Source organism: Aythya marila (assembly GCF_965140915.1).
Source record: "Aythya marila genome assembly, chromosome: 5".
In the NCBI taxonomy this organism is placed as follows: domain Eukaryota; kingdom Metazoa; phylum Chordata; class Aves; order Anseriformes; family Anatidae; genus Aythya; species Aythya marila.
This window is the reverse complement of record NC_139046.1, coordinates 5,818,828-5,837,797: the sequence shown is the minus strand read 5'-3', so window position 1 is coordinate 5,837,797 and position 18,970 is coordinate 5,818,828. Positions and strand designations below refer to the sequence as shown.

The 18,970-nt window shown below is 41.3% G+C and overlaps 1 protein-coding gene and 1 long non-coding RNA gene across 4 annotated transcripts in view; one reads left to right on the top strand and one right to left on the bottom strand.

Moving 5' to 3' along the window:
* The window catches only part of PPM1A (protein phosphatase, Mg2+/Mn2+ dependent 1A), a 33,967-nt gene extending 26,906 nt beyond the window's left edge, over positions 1–7,061 (bottom strand). The window contains exon 1 of one of the 3 annotated variants that reach the window (XM_082761068.1): positions 6,886–7,061. The gene's annotated coding sequence lies outside the window, so the exon portion shown is untranslated. Of the gene's footprint in view, positions 1–5,949; positions 6,172–6,885 lie in introns of those variants that run through there. The other 2 variants (XM_082761067.1, XM_082761070.1) reach the window with 2 other exon arrangements.
* Positions 7,062–7,213: 152 nt separating this feature from the next.
* LOC309878499 lies at positions 7,214–9,109 on the top strand. The gene is made up of 3 exons (XR_014317567.1): positions 7,214–7,858; positions 8,652–8,770; positions 9,002–9,109. It is a non-coding gene; the product is annotated as an uncharacterized lncRNA (long non-coding RNA).
* Positions 9,110–18,970: the final 9,861 nt, after the last annotated feature.

The following is an 18,970-nucleotide window of genomic DNA, read 5'->3' as shown; positions in this document are numbered from 1 at the left end:
GAAATGAAATTCTTGGTAACAGACCTCGAGCCCAGAATGGCTTATTAGGACCAGGACTGCTCAGGTTCTTCAAAGGCCACTGCAGTAAAGTCAAGCGACTACAGATTCCCCCTCCCAGCACCCCACAGTGTTTTAGCTGAAGTGTTAAAATAAACGAGGAAAAATATGCTGCATGGAAAGAGGTCCTGATGGGATTATTCACTGAGACTACAAAAACAAAGTGAGGCTTGAAAACAGTAATTAAAAAAAAGACCAAACATCAAATGCATTAATTGAACCATTCCTGAAATATAGAAAAAAAAAAATTACACACACACCCACTTGTGATGAAACAGTTTCCTACTCAGGAAACTGCCACTTTTTTTTTTGAATAGTTAACGTAATTGAGAATTGTCACTTGTGGCAATGGAGATGTAGCTGAGGACAAGCCCTTACAGCACCGCACCACCTTTCTGTGATGAATGCTCTTGCAGTGTTTAACTGACACCCTCACCACAAAGGCTGCTGTGCTATTGCTGCTCCCTACAACCCAAAGACAATCAAACACGTGGAATCACCACCCATCTCCTTCCAAATTTTCAGTCTTTATGTCTCAAGCTGTTCACACCCGATGATTAGAAGATGTTTCCATCAGGGTCACAAAACCTCCTGCTTCGCCAAGCATTATTATGAAGTTATTTAATGTAAGATACATAAGTAGTTTTCCAGACTCTTCGTTTTACGAGAAAATATTTGTGGTTCCCATCACAGTAACGTTACCACGATTCTGGTGAGGATATAGGAAAAGCAGCACGTGGGACATCAAACCTGCTGACTACACATGAGAATCAAATGGGAATAAAATAGGAAATGTTCTGAAGTACACAGCTGTAACCTGGCTTTGCTTGCAAGGAAATTACATCAAAACTATGCCAGAAGCACATTAAGACCTGGAAGTCAAATCCTCAAAGCTTAGGAAAAGCTGGAGTTTGTTCATTTGTACACGCCAAGAGCTTTTATTTACAAAGCTGTGTTGCCCTGACATCCCCAGCATTCCTATCTTGTTTTTTTTTTTTTTTTTAAAAAAAACTATTATATTTTTTATACTATTTTTTTATACTATTTTTTTATACTATTTTTTATACTATTTTTTTATACTATTTTTTTATACTATTTTTTTATACTATTTTTTTATACTATTTTTTTATACTATTTTTTTATACTATTTTTTTATACTATTTTTTTATACTATTTTTTTATACTATATTTTTTTTAAAAAAAAAAAAAAAAAAAGGTAGAGAATGACTGATGGAATAATAGTAGATTTTTTTTCCCCATCAAGACAATTTAAAAATAGGAAAGAAAGAATCTAAGGGGAAAAAAATAGCCCTGTTGTAGTCCTTATTAATTTTTGGGACAGAAGGCTTTCTCTGAGGGTCCAACCAACTGCCAGGCTCAGCCCTGGTACCAGCAGCGCAGCCAGAGCTGATGGAGTTGCCTTTGATGGCCAAGACAGTGAGGTGATGCTCTTCTGAGTCCAAACCTGAGCTTGTTGCAACTCTAAATATCCTGGTCACCAAACTAGGACACTGTACAATCCTCCTGTTTTTCAACGTCTAAGCAGTGTGAAAACCAGCAGTTCCTGAGCTTAAAGGGCCTCACTTCGCAGCCCCAGAACGGTTCCCTACAGACAGAAGGAATACAAGGTCTGTAAGAAGGGTCTGTCCAAATACTTAAGATATTTGATTAGGGGAACCAGAAAATTATTTATTGATAGAAACTGATTCTTTCTTCATGAAATGTTCCTTCAGCCTAATACTTAACCGCTTACCTGCCCACATTTCCCTGCTTTCTGCACCCCTTCCTAAAGATTGGGTTTACGTAACTTCACAGACAACTGGTGAATTCCTTATAATCATCCCCAAACACAAACAGCTTAGGCACAGATTACACAGTTCTCATGGCTACTGCATTTTAGGGTATTTCCTTAATCTAAAACCGGCAGAGTGTTGTGCACAAATAGCCACGATCCGCGGCCAAGAAGAATACAGATTGGCATTCAAACTCCAGACCCAAAGCACAGACAGCAGTTAACATGAATTGCACGCATAGCTACAGAAAATCCTTCAAGTTACAGCTGAGACCCAAACATGAAAGCACATTTCATCCTCTGGGTCACAATCCAGCAAGGCATGTAAGTATGAGGGTTACATCATGCATCTGCGCAGTCCCACATAATTCAGCTGCACATCGCCAATGCGCGTAAGGACCTTTAAGTGCTTTGCTTTATTTAAACCGCAGCTACCAGAGCACAAGGCACATTACGCTTGAGTTTCTGGGCTTTACAAACTATTTGAAGATATTTTAATCGATTAAAATATTCTTACCTGAACTGAGAACTAAGATGTTAGCGATAAAGAGAATAATGTTCTTCTCTAGCTGTGAACTTGTAGCATTTCTCTGAATTTCAACACTGGAATCTGATTACTCAGCTTTGTTTTTCCTTTGCATCCCTCTGAGATGCTCTTCTGCTAGTATGCTGCTCCAAAGTTTACACTCTAAACAGTGGAAGCGTACTTTGTTGGTATTATTTATAGATGAAGGAAGTGTTTATTCTGTTGGTTTGGTCACATACGAACACCTTTTTAGACGAGCTGTTAAAAAATCTGAGCAACTGTTTGATATATTTATAAACACGCTGTTCTGGAGACTCCAGCAGCAAGCTGAAATATCCATTAGTTAATTTTACTGGTATGTGAAAACAACAACAAAAAAAATTAAACGAGCACCCAGTAAAACAAAGGCCTGTTCAGTTTAAACACACAAAGAGAAATGCAAAAAAGAAGAAACTTGACAGACATCTTTAACTTCGTAGGTGGTTTAACAGGGAGCACAGTTTGGTAGGTAGAAATTCAGAAAAGCAGCCCTTATAGCACTGCCTCAACACCTACAGCACTCAGCTGGATACTACCTCGATCCAGGAACAAGAATCAGTCTGTTCCCTCAGTATGGCATCTCGCTTTTTTCTCTTCTGCCCTGATTACAATTTCCTTGGACTAGATGTTCTCGGAAGCCTTAAGATTTAAATGATTTACTCTAGAAACATAATAAATCTAAAATTGTTCCTTCACAGACAGATAGGAAGAAGAGCAATGTAAAAAAGCCACAAAGAGATAATGCTATCACCACTCTGATCCCTGCTACATCATGGTTCAAATACATGAAGCCTTCTGAAACAACTGTTTTAGGCACTGGCTCTTAAACTACATTTTATGTATGTTCCCTAGATCTTAAAAACACTTTTTTTTTCAGGCATTACCTGTTTTTGATGTAAACTTTAGTTTGCAATTTGTCATTCTTTCAATGAAGAGCATCACAGTTAACTCTATTTAAGTTTTAGAGAAGTTTAATTCTTATCTTAATATTTTTATAACTGAAATATTGATCATAAGACTAAAGCTAAAGATATGGGTTAAGATTTCAACAGCAAAACACTATCCAGAAACAGCTGAATTTTCAAAAAGGATAAACGTGACTATAGGTTGCATCATTTAAAAGGAGCTACAGATGACACAGATACACCAACGTTTAAAAAAAAAAAAGTAAAAGTGAGCTATGGTTTAAGAGAAGAGAGGAGAACAATTACAACCACGTGCCATAGTATGAAGAAATGTTGCATGGCTCAGGTGCAGCTCTACTAAGCCACTATTGTCTTGACTTCAAACATCATTAAAGTCTTTAAAGTGAGTTGAGGTCTGCAGAGACAAACTGAAGAGCTATTTTACAGCACTTCCCATTCCAAAACTTGCTTATTTGTAAATAACTCGCAATTATGTAAAGATATTTTGACATTAGCATAGGCTTCAACATGTGAAAATGAAGCCAATATTTATGTCAATATTTTAGTAAGAAATATACCGTTGATAAATGACTTATATGTAGGTCATCCCGTGAAAGCAGCTGCTTTATATTCCCAGTTCCACTAAAAAGGGAAAAGTGCAATGAGATCTTATTGACAGCTGCATTCAAAAACATACCAGTTACATAAGTTTGCAAATTACACTGTGCCAAAGTTAAATATCTAAGCTTTTTAACGATAGTTCTTAAAATGCCCTCTCAGCAAGAATGACTCAACGGCACCGTATAAGCTGCTCTCCAGATAAGAAGCAACCAGCTCGAATTTTATAGAAAAGACTTTTTTTGTGTGCTGCTTTAATTCAAATTGCACCGAGTGAGTTCTGCTTGTTTGGACCTGCCAGCTTCACCAGTCCCTTGGCATTTCCAGCCCTGTTCCTCAGCTCCAACAAAGTATCTCGAGCTCACCTAGACGCAGAGAAGCACTTGGAAAACAGGTATAGTTTTCTGCTGTACCTCAAGGGGAAATATTTACCAGACAACCACCAACCAAAGGACTCAACCTTTTTAACCAGAGCTAGGCCTAGAAAAACACGGCTCTACCAGAAAAGAGCGAGGGTAAAGACCAGCTCTTTCCAGTACAAGCTACGTTTATCAGGAGGTTTTATCAGATGAATATGGCTGAGGAAAACATTAATAACTGGCACAACGCATCAGCAAGGCTTTTACTTTTACAGCAGTCCCCTACACAAGATGTAGGCCCAGAAATACGGGCCTGGAGGGGAAAGCTTTAGGAGCAGCTCTCCCTGCCCCCGTGAGAAATGCTGCTGTACCTACCAAAGTTGTTCCTCAATACCTTTCCTTTGCTCAGACAGAGAAAATGTAAAACTTCCCTGACCCGTGCTTTCCCCACCCCTTCCCTCTGTCTCTGATCTTATTCATAGAAAACCCATGAATAGCATTCAAAGCAAAGCTGTCAGAGAAGAAATGTGGGTAGAACTTGCTCAATTCCTGTTAATTTGGCAATTCGCACAGGGTCCTGAGTAACAGCGGTCGTCTTTAATTGCACTGGTGCTTCACTAATCCTTCGCCAGCCACCTAAGCAGCGAAGCAGCGCGTGTACAGGCTCAGCAAAGCGTTACCGAGTCAGAACCAGGACTTCATGAAGCAACTCCACTTATTTTGATGTTACCCATCGCAACCCATGGACAACGTGTCACCTACCCCTGGGGAAGAGAGCCTCCAACCTACAGCTCTCAGCATCTCTTTTAAGACTGCCTCCTGCTTGAAAGAATTGAAAATCAAAAATTCCTCGGTATGGCATGCACAGCCCTAAGGTTACCATGTGGGACATCTGAGCCACCACCGCTTTCTCCCTTGACAAAAGGTAGAGCTCGACGGCAAAGCAGTTCCTCACAGGTTGGTTTTGCAACCACAGAATTTTGCCACACGCGGGGCACAACCCTGAAACGTTTTAATTGTACGGGATGAAAACAGATATATACCAGGATAGATGTGGCAGACATCTCTTTGAGATGACCGACCTGCAGCCAGCCCCAGAGCTGCGTGGCCACCACAAGGTAACGTAACAGCAGGGTCAGATGGGAGCTCTGACGGCGTAGCACCGACCCCAGTTATCTCCCAAATCGCCGGGCAACTTCTCCACCGAGGACACCGTCCTCTCACCTCCGCTTTCCACGCCGGGGCCGTGCCAGATCACAGCTCCCCGCCAACCTTTGCTCCCCGCCGCCGTTCCCAAAGCCTCGCTCCAGCTTCTCCCACCCCACAGGGCGAGGGCAAGGCCAGCACCCCCTGAGTGCCCCGCACCTCGGTGGGGCGGGTGCTTTATAAATAAATAACACACCTTATGGTGCTGAGGGGGTGGTTTTTTTTTGTTTTGTTTTGTTTTGTTTTTTTTCCTCGTGCCCCACGGCTCGGGCGAGGAGGCTGTTTATAGCCTGTGGTAAATGAACTCTGGAGCAGGGAGGGGGCGGAGGGGAGCTGCTGCCGCCTCAGCTCGCCTTCCTCCCCCCTCCTCATCCTCCTCACGGCCCCTCAGGGACCCCCCACACCCTCAGATCCCCCTCAGGGCCCCCCCCCCCGGTCCCCACTTACCCCGCTCCGGGCCGCGGCGGGGACGGCACCGGCGGCTCCCCGAGGTGCGCGGCGGGGAGGAGGAGGAGGAGACGGAGAAAAAAGGAGGAGGAGGAGGAGAAGGAGGGAGGAAGGGGCCCGGCCTCGCCTCGCTTCACTCGCAGGCCGAGGGCGGCTGGGTGCGCAGGGGGAGCGCAGCGCTCATGGCGGCCCCGCTGCCCCCGGCCCCTCCCGCTCGGCTCCCCCCCGGCCCCGGCCCCGTGCCCGCGCCCAGCCGCCCCCCGCCGCTCCCGCGCACGCGCGCCGCCTCCCCCCCCGCCGCTCTGCGCATGCGCCGCTCCCCGTTTCACCACCCACCCCTCCCTCCCCTCCCCTCGCGGCACCTCCCCGCAACGGAGGCCGCTGCCGCCGCCGCCGCCGCGCGCGCGCGCACGCTGCAGGGGAATAGAGGGGGGGGAGGCGGGAGCGCGCACGCGGGGTGCCCGGATGTAAAGGGGATAAAGGGGAGGGGGGGTGGTATTACATCACCCCGCGCCGCGCCCAGCGCGCATGCGCGAGGTCCTGGGGAAGACGTCATCAGAGCCCTGAGGGGAGCGGGGAGGAGAGGAGAGGAGCGGGAGGGAGGCGGCGGGGTGGGGAGGGGATGGCGGCCGCTGGAAGCGGGTTATCGGCTCCGTGAGAGGCTCCTTGAGGAGGGGATGGGCTGAGGGAGCAGCCCTGAGGAGATGGAAGCCATCCTGAGGGGTGCGGGGGGCCGCCCGCCATGAGGGAAGCGGCCCTGAGGGGAGGCCGCGCCGCCACCCCCCCCCCCCACCCTGAGGCGAAGGGGAGGCCGCGCTCCCTGAGGCGCTGCCCCCACTCGGCTACACCGACCCCCTGAGCCTCCCCCCTCACTGCAAGCCGGTAAAAGCGAGCCCTGCATCCCCCGGCTCGTTTCATAAGCCCCCTCGGCCCTACCTCCTCCGCGGGCGCCTCTCCCCGGCCCTGTCCCATCTTCTGCCTCCGGCGAGGAGTCGGCCGTGGGCCCCCCGGCCCCCGGGAGCAGCTGCCGGCCCTGCCGCCCCCCGCCCCCCTTAGCGAGCCATGCGGAGGAGAAAGGGGAGGTGGGATCCCGGCTCTGGCTCTGGCAGGGAACGCCGTGTGCGGCTGATGCCAGCGAGCCGCGGTTAAACCCCGGGCTGAGGATTTTAAGAGGTGGAGTGGATGTGGGAAGGACTACTTGGAAGGGGAGGGTTAGGGATGCGGGCTGGTGTTTTGAGCCCGTGGAGGAGGAATGGCTGAAGCGGGCGCTTGGCTGAAGAATCACGGAGGTTGCCTGGAGGGTTTCCGTGTTTGACAGGAACCGGAGCACACAGCCATATGTGAAGGTTTTTCTACCCTGAATGTTTGGAAAGCCCTCAAATTGCCGGTTAGCTTCCTCTGGCCATTGTAGGTAACAATCAGTGTAGCTTCAACCTGCCTGTGCCAGCGACCGAGGGCAGTTAATTGAGGGCTCTCGTGCAGATAAGACCTACACAAACAGAAAAGCCTTACCCAGGGAGGGCTGGAAAAGCTGTAACTGTAACAAAACCTCATGGTTGTAGGGTTTTCTGTAACAGATTTAACTTACTGTGTCTCAGTGTGATACAAAATCTCCAGTTCCCATTGCTGACTGTGAGGGAATGGTATGTTTGGACCTGATCTTACTCCATTCATCCGAATCATGTTAGCACGAGCATGAACACCACTCAGCAGTGCTCAATGTTGTTTGAACTATTTCAGGCCTTGAAGTTGCAGATAAATGCACCATGAGTTGTTAAACTAACCTTTAGGGGAGCTTCACTGCAAAATATTCCAAAAATATATTGGAGGTGGGAGCAGAATATATGAAGTCTATTCCTCAAGGGGAGATTTTTGGAAGGTCACAGAGAATTCTCAACCTTCGTTAATGGTATTTGAAGTTTCTTCTTGGTATTCAAAGGCAATTAGTTATAATTTTGATGCAGTTCAGATATGAAAAACTGCATTTTTTTTTTTCCTCAACACTTCTACAATATACAGTCAGGGTAGAGGTTACACAATTTTTTTCCAGAATGCATGTGCTGATGTACATATACAGTCATGCTTCTTGAACCTCTGCACTTAAACATAAATTCAATAATTTTCATCCTTCTTTTACACTTTAGATTTAAAGCGTTAGGAGAGATTTAATAAATCTCTCAATCTGAGCTGTCTTGGTTGTTAAAGTGGAACAGTCTTGACAGAAAAGCAGTATGTCATGAGCCTGCTCTACAAACAGGGACAAAACATTTAATAAATCTCTCCTAACACTTTGAATTATATGCAATTGCAGATGTTATTGGATTCTATTTGGTGTTACCTGCACCTCAGTTTTTGCATTAAAAAATAAGTGAACAAAAACCTGGCCTAGCTTTTTAGTGATGCCCTAGATTTAAGCCACAGGAATGGAATGACAACAGAGAGTTTGCTTCTGTTCTTTTTATGTTTTTCTTGAGAAATTGGATGGAGTCAAATTATGACAGTATTTTCTTAAAGTGTAACTTTTATTCAGTTTGCTCATTTTGCCTGGCCAGTTGTACAAGCGATGGTAATCAGTAGTTACAAGAAATTCAAACATCACATTTAATTAAGATAAAACAGAGTTGTGAGTAACATATTTCTATGCATATTTGTAGCTGATGAGGCTACATCTCCCAGCATACAACTCTTCGTTTTCCCTTTAGTGAGACATCAAGATTGGGTACAGATGACTGGGACCTGTAGTCACTGGAAACATTGGCTCCACAGTTGAGGAGCCAGTAACAAGAATTGTTGTGAAACTCCTTCAGCACTGCATCATCAGGTATGCCTGGGTTATTAAGAAGAATCACTTTTCATTGTTGGGAACAAGGAATTTTGATTAGCTTAAGAAAGCATATTTAAAATGACATGTTGCTCCAATGTGTGTTTTAAAGAATATTTTTCTGCTTCAAAACAGCTTTTAAAAACTATTTAGATGGATGTTTCTCCCCAAAATATTTTAAAATATCTAAATAATAGATATTATCCGACTATGTACACTTGATTACTGCAGACAGGAAGATGATTTTGTCCAATGTATTCCCTAAAACTGCCACCTGAGAAAAGTTCCACGCTTTGATCAAGGTTCTCCATGACATCATTTCTTAAAAACCAGAGCAGAGCACTGCAGTTGCTACTGGGACCACGTGGCAACGTAACTGCCTTTTGGGATCCGTTCCCATTGTACTGGGCGTATTCTGTATGAAGCTGCCGTAGTCTGCAGGTTGGTACTGCCACTGTTCCTTTTAATTCTTTTAGTTTTAATGCCAGTTAGAGTTCTGGTTAAACTTTTTGTATTACAAAAACATGAGTTATCAGAAGTTTTTATGTTCTTTAGAGAGGGGACAGCTAGTGCAAATATTTATTGTTGTGTTTCATGATTTCAATTTCTTGATCCCCCAAGTGAAAAAGCTGCACTTCTTTCAGTGTCTCTTATTGTGGTTTGCCCAACAGGTTGGGAAAAGCAGAGTGCCTTATTTTTTCAGCTTCCCTTATTTATCTTCACTCTTTCTCCTTCTGCCTGCCATGAATGTTTGGCAAAGATGGGAAATAACATATCTGAAGTTACTTCGCAGCCTATACAGCCGGTAGACTGTCAATGTATGTTTTATTTGGAATAGGTTTTGTGTCACTTAGTAATACTCATTTAAATAATGGACGTGTAGTCAAGCTGTTGTCCAGGCTGCCTTGAAACAGTGGCAGGAGGCAGGCACCTTCAGACAGTTTTGCTGCTGTGCTTACCCTGGTGTTTGCAGCCAGCTGAGCGAGCTGCCTGCTGGAGGTGACTTTTCCTCTCGTGCAGTTTCTCTGACTACAGAAGAAGCTGAGATGACAACCTAGACTGAGTGCTTAACTTTCAGATGGCTCAAATGAATTAATTAGCCATGGTGCTCGGAGGTGATCTAATACAAATCTTCATACTAATGTGCTTAGCCTGTAATACTGCAATCTTGAACTTGCCAGATTTTTGTACTTGGCTTGTGAAGTACCCATGCCCTGCCCCATCTCTTCTCCACTGGGCGCTACCTATTTTTAGAATCCAAAAGCCAGCTGGACGACTACGCTGCAGGCTTTGCATCTTCTGAGAACTATTGCTGCAACACCCTGGTGTGATGACATCTGTAGGTATCTGTTCAGGCAGCTGTGCCATTGGGAACTCCATAAAATGCCAGTGCTGTAGCTATGATTAATAATCACATGATGTTTAAATCATCAAAAGCGCACACCTAGAGTGTATCCTGTATCCAAACTGAATTTATCTGAAAGATGTCACAAAGACTTTGGACTTTTGAAGAATGTGGTATGCAAAAGTTCTGCATCCTTGAAGTGCAGCAGTTCTGATATAATTTGCTTTCTGCTGGAGTCTTGAGAAGGGCTAAACAAACTGCCACACTTTGCCTGAAGATTCATGCTGTCTTGATAGTTTCTAAAAACAATGTTAAAACAGCAAGGACATTTTGTAAAAACAAATACTAGTACTTTACAATCTACGAAATCATTAAGGCATCACAACGTTGTTTTCTGATTGTAGCTTAACAGAAAAAAAGCAATTCTCAGTGATGAGTTTTATTTTTCTGGTGAGAATTTACTGATGGAAGTAACGTGCAGTTCAGAAAAATCAGCAAAAGCAAAGCAGAGTAACTGTCAATAGAAGGAAAACCCTTTAATATAAAAAAATTATATAAAGTTTTATTCTAGAATATTGTTATTGTTTTTGTCCCCCTTTTTCTCCAACTCTTCATATTCTATTTGTAAATTTCTTATTTGTCAGTATTCATTAGGCACCACCTTTACACTGACACTCCAAACACAAATAAAAAAAGCATATTTTAAATCTTTCCTATTTCATTTCAGCCATCAGTCAGTGGCTCCCAGCCAGTAAGGCGGGGAGCCACCAAGTCTTGTTGGACTGTGCTGGCTGGGATTATTGTGCTGGTATGGGATGTGGTTGGGTTTCCCAAACAGAGCTTGGCTATAAAAGGCTTGGGAGCTATGGCCTTGTGCAGGAAACCTCTGCAATAAAGATTTGGTCTTCAAGGTTGTTATTTGGTTGCTCTATAGAACATTTTCCAGATTTAATGCTAGCATTGGTCACTACTGTGGCAGCTGACTAAACACATGAGATTCAGAAGTTCAGTAACACTCCCTCTATTTTCCTTTACTCAGAAGAAAATCTTGCTGGAGATGCCAGACTGACAGCTGTGACTCTGAATCTTTGTCCTTCATTCTTACAAATTCTCAATGTGCAACGCATTTTCTGTACGTCCTAAATAATGCATTTTTGTTATGCTATGTAAAGGACAGTTTTAAGTGAAGAAACAAGTCATTTAATTAGGGAAGCAAGTTTCATTTTCAGTACAAGCAGCACTGTGCTCTGTTGTCAATAAGAAAGTCATTTTAGAAAAGGATTTTTTTGTATGTGAAATACAGGAAAGGCATCACGTGTCCCAGTTTCTCCCAAAGTCCAAAGCTTACACAAAAGAAGATGACAAAAAATCAGGCAGCTCAGGAGGATAAATGCAGTTAGTCAGGAAGGTTCTTAGAGCAAATCACCTTCGTTACACATGGCTCCTTCTACCTATAGCAAAATATCACTGAAGATCTAGTGGCAAGCAAAGCTTGCTTTTCGTATTAAATAGGGAAATTAGAAAATAATGTCAGTACAGTCTACAAACATTTTAAGAAAATGAAAAATTAGGGAAAAAAACATTTGTATAGGGTTTTATTTTTCCCTCCCATTTCAATCTTAGCTGTCTTGGTTGTTAAAATGGAAAAGTCTTGACAGAAAAGCAGTGTGTCATGAGTCTGCTCTACAAACAGGGGCAAAACAGATGTGTTTGGTGTCAGAAGAGGTGCTGGCATAGCAGACCAGCGTGTGCCAATTCATTTTGTTGCCTGTGCTATCTACCAGATTCATGATTGTATGATGGAAATGGTCTCACTGGGATCATCTGCATTACTCTTCAACACAGAAACCGTGAAACAACTTGTAGCAACAGTAGTCAAAACCTGAAGTTGATTTTAAGTGTTCTGAAAGCTTGGCCGAATTCACACAACACGACTCTAGCAGACACCTTTCTCCAGTTCTTTCCAATCTGAAAGGGCTGCACTTCAGTGAATCTTAATCTGTCAGTGGTGAATATTTACAAAGTTTGTGTTCAGTTGCTGAAAGTTTAATTTTCTTTTTTGGTTTTTTTTTTTCTTTTTTTTTTTTTTCCAGTAAGACAAGCTATAAAGTACAGAACAATCAGAATATTTTATCAACTTGGCTTCAGACTATTTAATTCAGTGGGTAGTTCTTCTCTTAAAAATGTGAGGGTGTATGTTAGTTGCTGTTTTCATTTGCCATTAGTAGTCCGTGCATGAAGGCCTGTATCTTCACTGAAGTCAGTGACAAAGCTTCCATTGACCTCAGTGTTGCAGGATCAAACCCTTCGTCATTAGCATGTTGTAAAAACGGCTGTTGTCCCAGCCAATTTTAGTGGGCTTGCCTACAATTGTCAGTTGTTTAACCTAAAAATTAGCTTAGCAATCACAGCTGAAAGTGCATGTCAGACTGTTGATGTGGAAGAATACTTCATACTGAGTCATTGGGAATCTTACGATGCTCTTAGACTTTTATAATTATTAACACTCAAGCATAGACTCTGAAAATCAATAAAGATGTGAACTTCCAGATGTGGAGGAGATTCATATTCCATAAACTCCATTTTTTCTGTTACTAGTCCTTTTCTTCTTTCAATAGCCATATCTAGTTGCCTTCTTTGTACAACCAAACACAGCTTGCTTTTTGCTAAATTCATTCATACAAATATGTTCATTCAGTTGTCTCCTTTAACTAGCCTGTTAGCTGAGACACAGCTGAGGAGATCAGGTTTTGTGTATCAATTAGTCACATTAAGCTGGAGATTATTTAAAACCAACATGCCAGAATCAAATGGCCAAGGTCTGGAGATATTGACATCTGAACGTTGCTTAGTATTTTGCAAAATAGGTTTATGTAGTACCAAAGATTCTGGAGAATCCAAGTTTGAAAGGAAAATCTGCTTCTGAAGATGGATTTTGCCACTTTTCCCTTTTTAGCTGACAGCATAACTAAGGTTTAAATTTAGTTTGATTACGTAGATGCTGATGTGGTACAATTGTACAAAGTAAGACACTGTTTCATTTTGCTGGTATAAGGAACACAATAAAAATGGATGTGAGATCAAAGCTAGATGTGACGATTTTCTTAGGAAAGCAAAACAACTTCTAGTAATTTCAATTTTTAACATTTTTATGTCAACCCCTACCCCTGTCACAGTTTTGTGTTTCTCCAGGGATGGAGCAGAACAAAATATTAGCAAAGCAATAGAGATAATTATTAAAAAAGCACCTCCATGTTGTGCAGTTCAAGCTCAGTTTCAGAAGGAGGAACCTATCAGGGAAGGAAGATCTCATAAGGCAGGATGCATTAGCTTATGTCCTTTTGTAAAAATGTTTCACGTCTACTGCAAATAACGTGGTGCAGTTTCATATCAGAGTGTAACTCAAGACATGAACAGCACTTGAAGTTATCCTGAGTCTCCACCCTAAACAGAATGGTATCCTTTCTTCTTAGGAAATTTCAGTTGGTCCAGTGGACTTGGCGTCCAACTACTTCTTAAGAGATTTGGCAATGGGATTTCTTTTAGGTATTTGAAATAAGTTTGCTTTCTTGCTCGTCATTCATTGTAGTGTATCACCTATGAATTTATTTAGATAAATATCTGTGCTATATTTGTGTGTGTGTAAAGGCCTACAACATATTTTTATAAGCACATTTATTATTATATCTTTGTAGGAATAATCAAAATAATTGGTTTGTAGCTGAAATTTATCATGTCGCATTCTAATTCCTCCCTTGGGTTGTTTTACTCTGTTTTCTGCTCAAAATAAATAGTATAATCCCTTGTAAGAGATGAGATAAGGAAGATGAAAAAAGCTTGCCTTGCAAAGATGAGAAAAACGATGAGGTAAAAAAGGAAAGGATTGGTGATGCTAATTCACGGCAGTCAGCTGAATACTGGATGGGAGTCATTAGCTCACTCTACAGAGGTCACAAGCTTGCCCTTCTATGACACAAATTTCAATTAATATAGACGCTGTCTCAACATGAAAGCAGCAGTCAACCTGAGCTGAACCCAACTTAGGTGAGAGGCTCATTACCAATAGCAGTTAGCAAATAGGAATATTCCTGCAAGTGCAAACTGAAAAGCAGAGTGACATACCTTCAGAGCACTGAGCAAACACTTCAATCTGCTACTCATTCTCTAGGTAAAATCTGTGAACACTCAAAGATAGTGGTTGTGGAATGCTTCAAGCTCATCTAGCTGCTACTGAGTAACCCGAAGGAAAACAAAAACAAAAACAAAACAAACAAACAAACAAACAAAAAAAAACACAACACAACAAACAATACCCTGATGCTGCCTTCAAAAATAAAATTTAGGATCTTTTCTGAATGCAAATCTTAGAAGTGTTGAAGTTGATCCAGTGCCTTTCTAGTTAAACTAAAGATTCCCACTAACCTCAGTGAGTCTGGATTGGATTTAAATTTCTTACTTGCTTGGGGAAGCATTAGTACTGTCAAAATGACTTTCATCACTTTAAAATGGATTAACGATGCAGTAGTCATCATAAAATCATAGAATAATTTTGGTTGGAAGGGACTTTTGGAGGTCGTCTAGTCCAACCTCTGGCTCAAAGCAGGTCCTACATGATGGGGTTGCTGAACTCTTTGTTCATCTGAGTTTAGAATATCTCTGAGGTTGGAAATTCCACCTCTCTGTGCACGTTTCAGTCTTTCCAATCAGAATTTCCTGTGTTTTGATTTGTGTCTATTGTCTCTTTGCTTATCACAAGGTACTCCTGAGAAGAGTCTGGCTCTGTCTTCTCTATATCATGTCAGGCAGCTGAAGACAGCAACAAAATCTGCCCTTATCTTTCTCTTCTTACAGCTGAACAAAGCCAGCTCTCTAAGTCTGTCTTCATCATGGTGGCCATCCACTGCACTTTCTCCAGCATGATGAAGAATTACTTACCCAGGAAGGATAGCAGGAGGCTGCTGACATGACTTCTATATTTAGGTTAGTATCTTGCTTATTGCTGTGACATCTAAAATGCTTGTTAACATCATTAAAAAAACTCAGCTATGCAAAATAAGATGTTATCATCTTTTGCAACTCTGCTGATCCTCTCTGGGTTGACACCTGTGCTGTCATATACAGAAAACTGACAGATCTGCAACAAAGCACCAGGTTGCTTGCACTGAAGCTTAATCTCAAGTAAAAGTTGAATTCATAAAGTGGAATAGGTGAAACTTTCCTAGCGCCAGCATGTCCTACCCTTCAGTAGATTAAGAAAGCACTGTGCTCTGATTCACTTCTCTGATGTCCAGGGATTTTCTCAGATGAATAACAATGTCAGCTGTTCTATTGTGTAGCTGGAATGGAAGCTATTTACCCACTATATTTTCTTAGCTATTTACCCCCTTAAAATATGTACTATCTATGTAGGACTACTATCTATGATTTTGGCTAACCAAGAGTCCATGGTAGTGTATGCTTCTAGAGCTCCCTACACAACAATGTCATTAAAATGCCAGTCACAGGTTTCTGCTAAGAGCCAGGTCAGACTGTGAACAGCTTCTTAGGCCATGCTCACTTTTGGACTTTTTGCCTGATAAATTCTACAGGTTCACATGCTTGATTATGCAATTATTTTCTTGAATTCATTAAAACACTTCACACACACTGAGTTTACAGCCCTAGAGCTGGTCTTCCTTGTAATTTATATTCTGGTAGTAAAAGGTTTAGAAACACAAAAATCTGGATTTTTTTCCTCTGAAAACCCATTGTTGTGGATGAAGATTCTAATATTTTGTGTTTTGCTTTGGGAAGACCAGCAGAGGGTGCCTGAGTTAGAGAGCAAACCCCATTCCCAGATTTGTACTGAAACTGTTGACAATATGAGAGTAAAAAAAGAGAAGTAAATTTTAATTTAGAGCTCTTTTGAAACCAAAGAAAAATACATTAATGAAAATAATGAAAATAAAGGGAAACTAAATCACTAGGTAAATTGCACTATTAAGAGATTGTAAAAAATAAATAAATAAAATAAAATCATAATTTTGATTAGGAAAGGAATTTCAGTTATCTGACCTGTCATTGGCTACTAAAGGACAGGTTCCCTGAAATATCTTTTCATGGGATTCAGGAGACTTTCACAGGTTCTAGCTTTAATGCAGGAAGCTACTCTATAAGTGACCTCTGTGTAAGGAGATGGAAGAAGAGAAAATCTTTCAGTGCAGGATTCAGAGCAAGCTCCTACTTCATGCTCCCTGGCCACCCCAACAACGGAGTTTGTTTCTGCGGGCTGCTCAGGGAGACTAAGCTCTGCAGAATCAGCGTGTTGGACACCATCTTAATTTCCTCTTGCTGTCCCTCATTTAATATTAAACATTCCAAGAGAGAAAGTTTTCACTAGTTCCCTGCATTAGTAGTCTTTTCAGTACTAGTGCAATACAAGAGCCCAGACAGAAAAATGTCTTTCTAGATTGATTACAACAGATTTAAGTTGAATAAATATTGCTTTATATACCTATGTATATATTTTAAAAATTACAAATGTGGAAAATGGGGCCCAAATCTTTCCATTGACTTTGGTGATGCTGGAACCCAGCCCAGGATGATAGAAACAGAATAGGGATCTACGAATCAGAATATAAATATTGAAGATAATGTCCTCCTCTTCACCAACACAAGAGATTTATCCCACATCAAGCAAATAAAAAAAAAAAAAAAAAAAAAAAAAAAAAAAAAAAGGCTGCTTTTTAAAAAAGAAAAACATGAAATATTTACTTACCCTCACTGGATATGATATATTCATATAACTTGTTATGTTCTAACCTTTAGGAATGTCCTAACCTTTACCTATACCTAGTCCTCTTGGTAAAAGTTATCCATATATTTGTATCTTGACTTCTTCTAATATTGTCTTTGAATAATTGTGAGGAATTGCATAGCAGTAATGTCACACAAACAAAACAGCGTTAGCATTAGATGTAGTTTTGTTCAATTAACGTGAACATGTTCTGTATTTTTAGTATTTACATAAACACAGTCGATTTAGTCACAACTCTTAATGTAAACCAAAGAAAGTACGTTATGAAAAGTAAATGGATAATACAGCTTATGGACTCTGGGTTCCATTACTTTCCTATCATGTTAAACAAATCTTACCTTCGTATAAATGGCACATGTCTTAGAGAAAACATTGGAGTTTTTCTGGATTTCTCTTTTTATTATTTCTCTGGGTAAATGTGCTTTTAAATCAATAAACAGGAAGAAAATACAGATTAGTGTGGTCTAAAGGAGCAGAACTGATACAGTTCTCATCTTAAACTTTTGAATAAAATTCACTGTTATGTGAAAAACCTGCATAACATGTCTGCAATACTGAAGTTACGTTCAAATATCCGGTTAGGGCATTGATGGAAACTTTTTAGAAGTAAACGGCCTTTTTAGCCTTTTAATGTAGGTGTCAGTAAAAACACGCCAAGTGCTTAGAAAACAAAAAGCCAGGCTGTTTATAATCCACTTGAAAAGTCATGGATGTGAAATCTGGAAGAAGGACAGGGCCAAGTATAGCTGCAGGCAGCTGGGATCACTGCAGAGTTTTATAGCTTCAAACCAAATGTCACAATGGTGAGAGGGTAGAAAATGCCTCTAGCTTATTATATTGAGAAAGTCCTTCCCAAAGGATGCCACAAAAAGGGAGTGACCAACAACCAAGAGTCATCTACTACTGTCTATAGATGCTTCCTATATTTGTCCTGTCTGCCACTGTGTATATTACAAACTTGTATTTTTCTATGATGATCTGTTGTTGTCAGATGTTTTGTTTGCTACCTACATTTTTTTCTTGTGGAGGAAGCAATGAGGTATAGGGAGAAGAGAGAAGAAAAGAATGATTTACAGACAGTTTCACCAGTTTAACATAGGGTTTGCGTAAATAAATGGTTGCAAAGACTTGTGTAACCATTTTTGCTATGCCTCTGCTAGGAAGTTGAACAGCCTGTCAACTTTCTGGTCCTGAAGCCTTCAAGCTGGACCTGGTTTGTGTCTGTAGCTGATGCCCCTCAGACATACCACATTGTTTGGGAGTGTGTGTGTGGGCAAACCATACCATGAACGTTGACAACAGTTTAAAAGCATGGATGGTCACGTGCCAGTGCATAACTCTGTGCCTTGGCCCTGTTTGACCTACTGGTATAGATGTAGTTTAGTCTGGCCAAAAACGTGATTTCTGTGGTTTACCTAGTGTTGCTTGGGAACAGGTTGTACTGAACTGTAATGCAGTGGCCAAGAAAGCAGTATCAACAGTTTTAATTATTGTTTTTAAAATAGATAGAAGATACAGCAGTTCATTTTGCCCTGTTTAGAATTGGTTTACATTTGTAGTCTCCAGGTTTTGAACGGGTGCAGGTTCACACACCAAATCTTAACTAAACAGACTGAAATGAAATGGATGGAAGGAATAAGTCAAATTAAGGAGAGATCTGAAGTAAGAAAAGATGGATATTATTATTAATTATTATAATTGAATAATACTCTGGCCAGAGTAGGAAGGCAGGGAGAAGGGTCTATGTGTGAAAAACATGAAGATTGAACAACATGCTAAAAGCTGAAATGAGAAGAGATTAGGGTAGCTAGAAATGCAGAGGCTTAAATGCACAAAGAAACAGAGACCTGAACTCAAGAAACTAATTCTGGTACAGAAAGGAGAGAGCTTGTGCTCTTTGTATGCAGTAGGAAAAAAATAATCCCAGACATACTGAGAGCAGAATTGTACCTCAAATCAGTGTCAGAACAAAATGATTCCTCTCATTTAAAGGGTTTGAATAGATGTCCCTTAGTGTATATTTTTTACATTTTCAGTAAATTTTATTACAAAAGAGAGT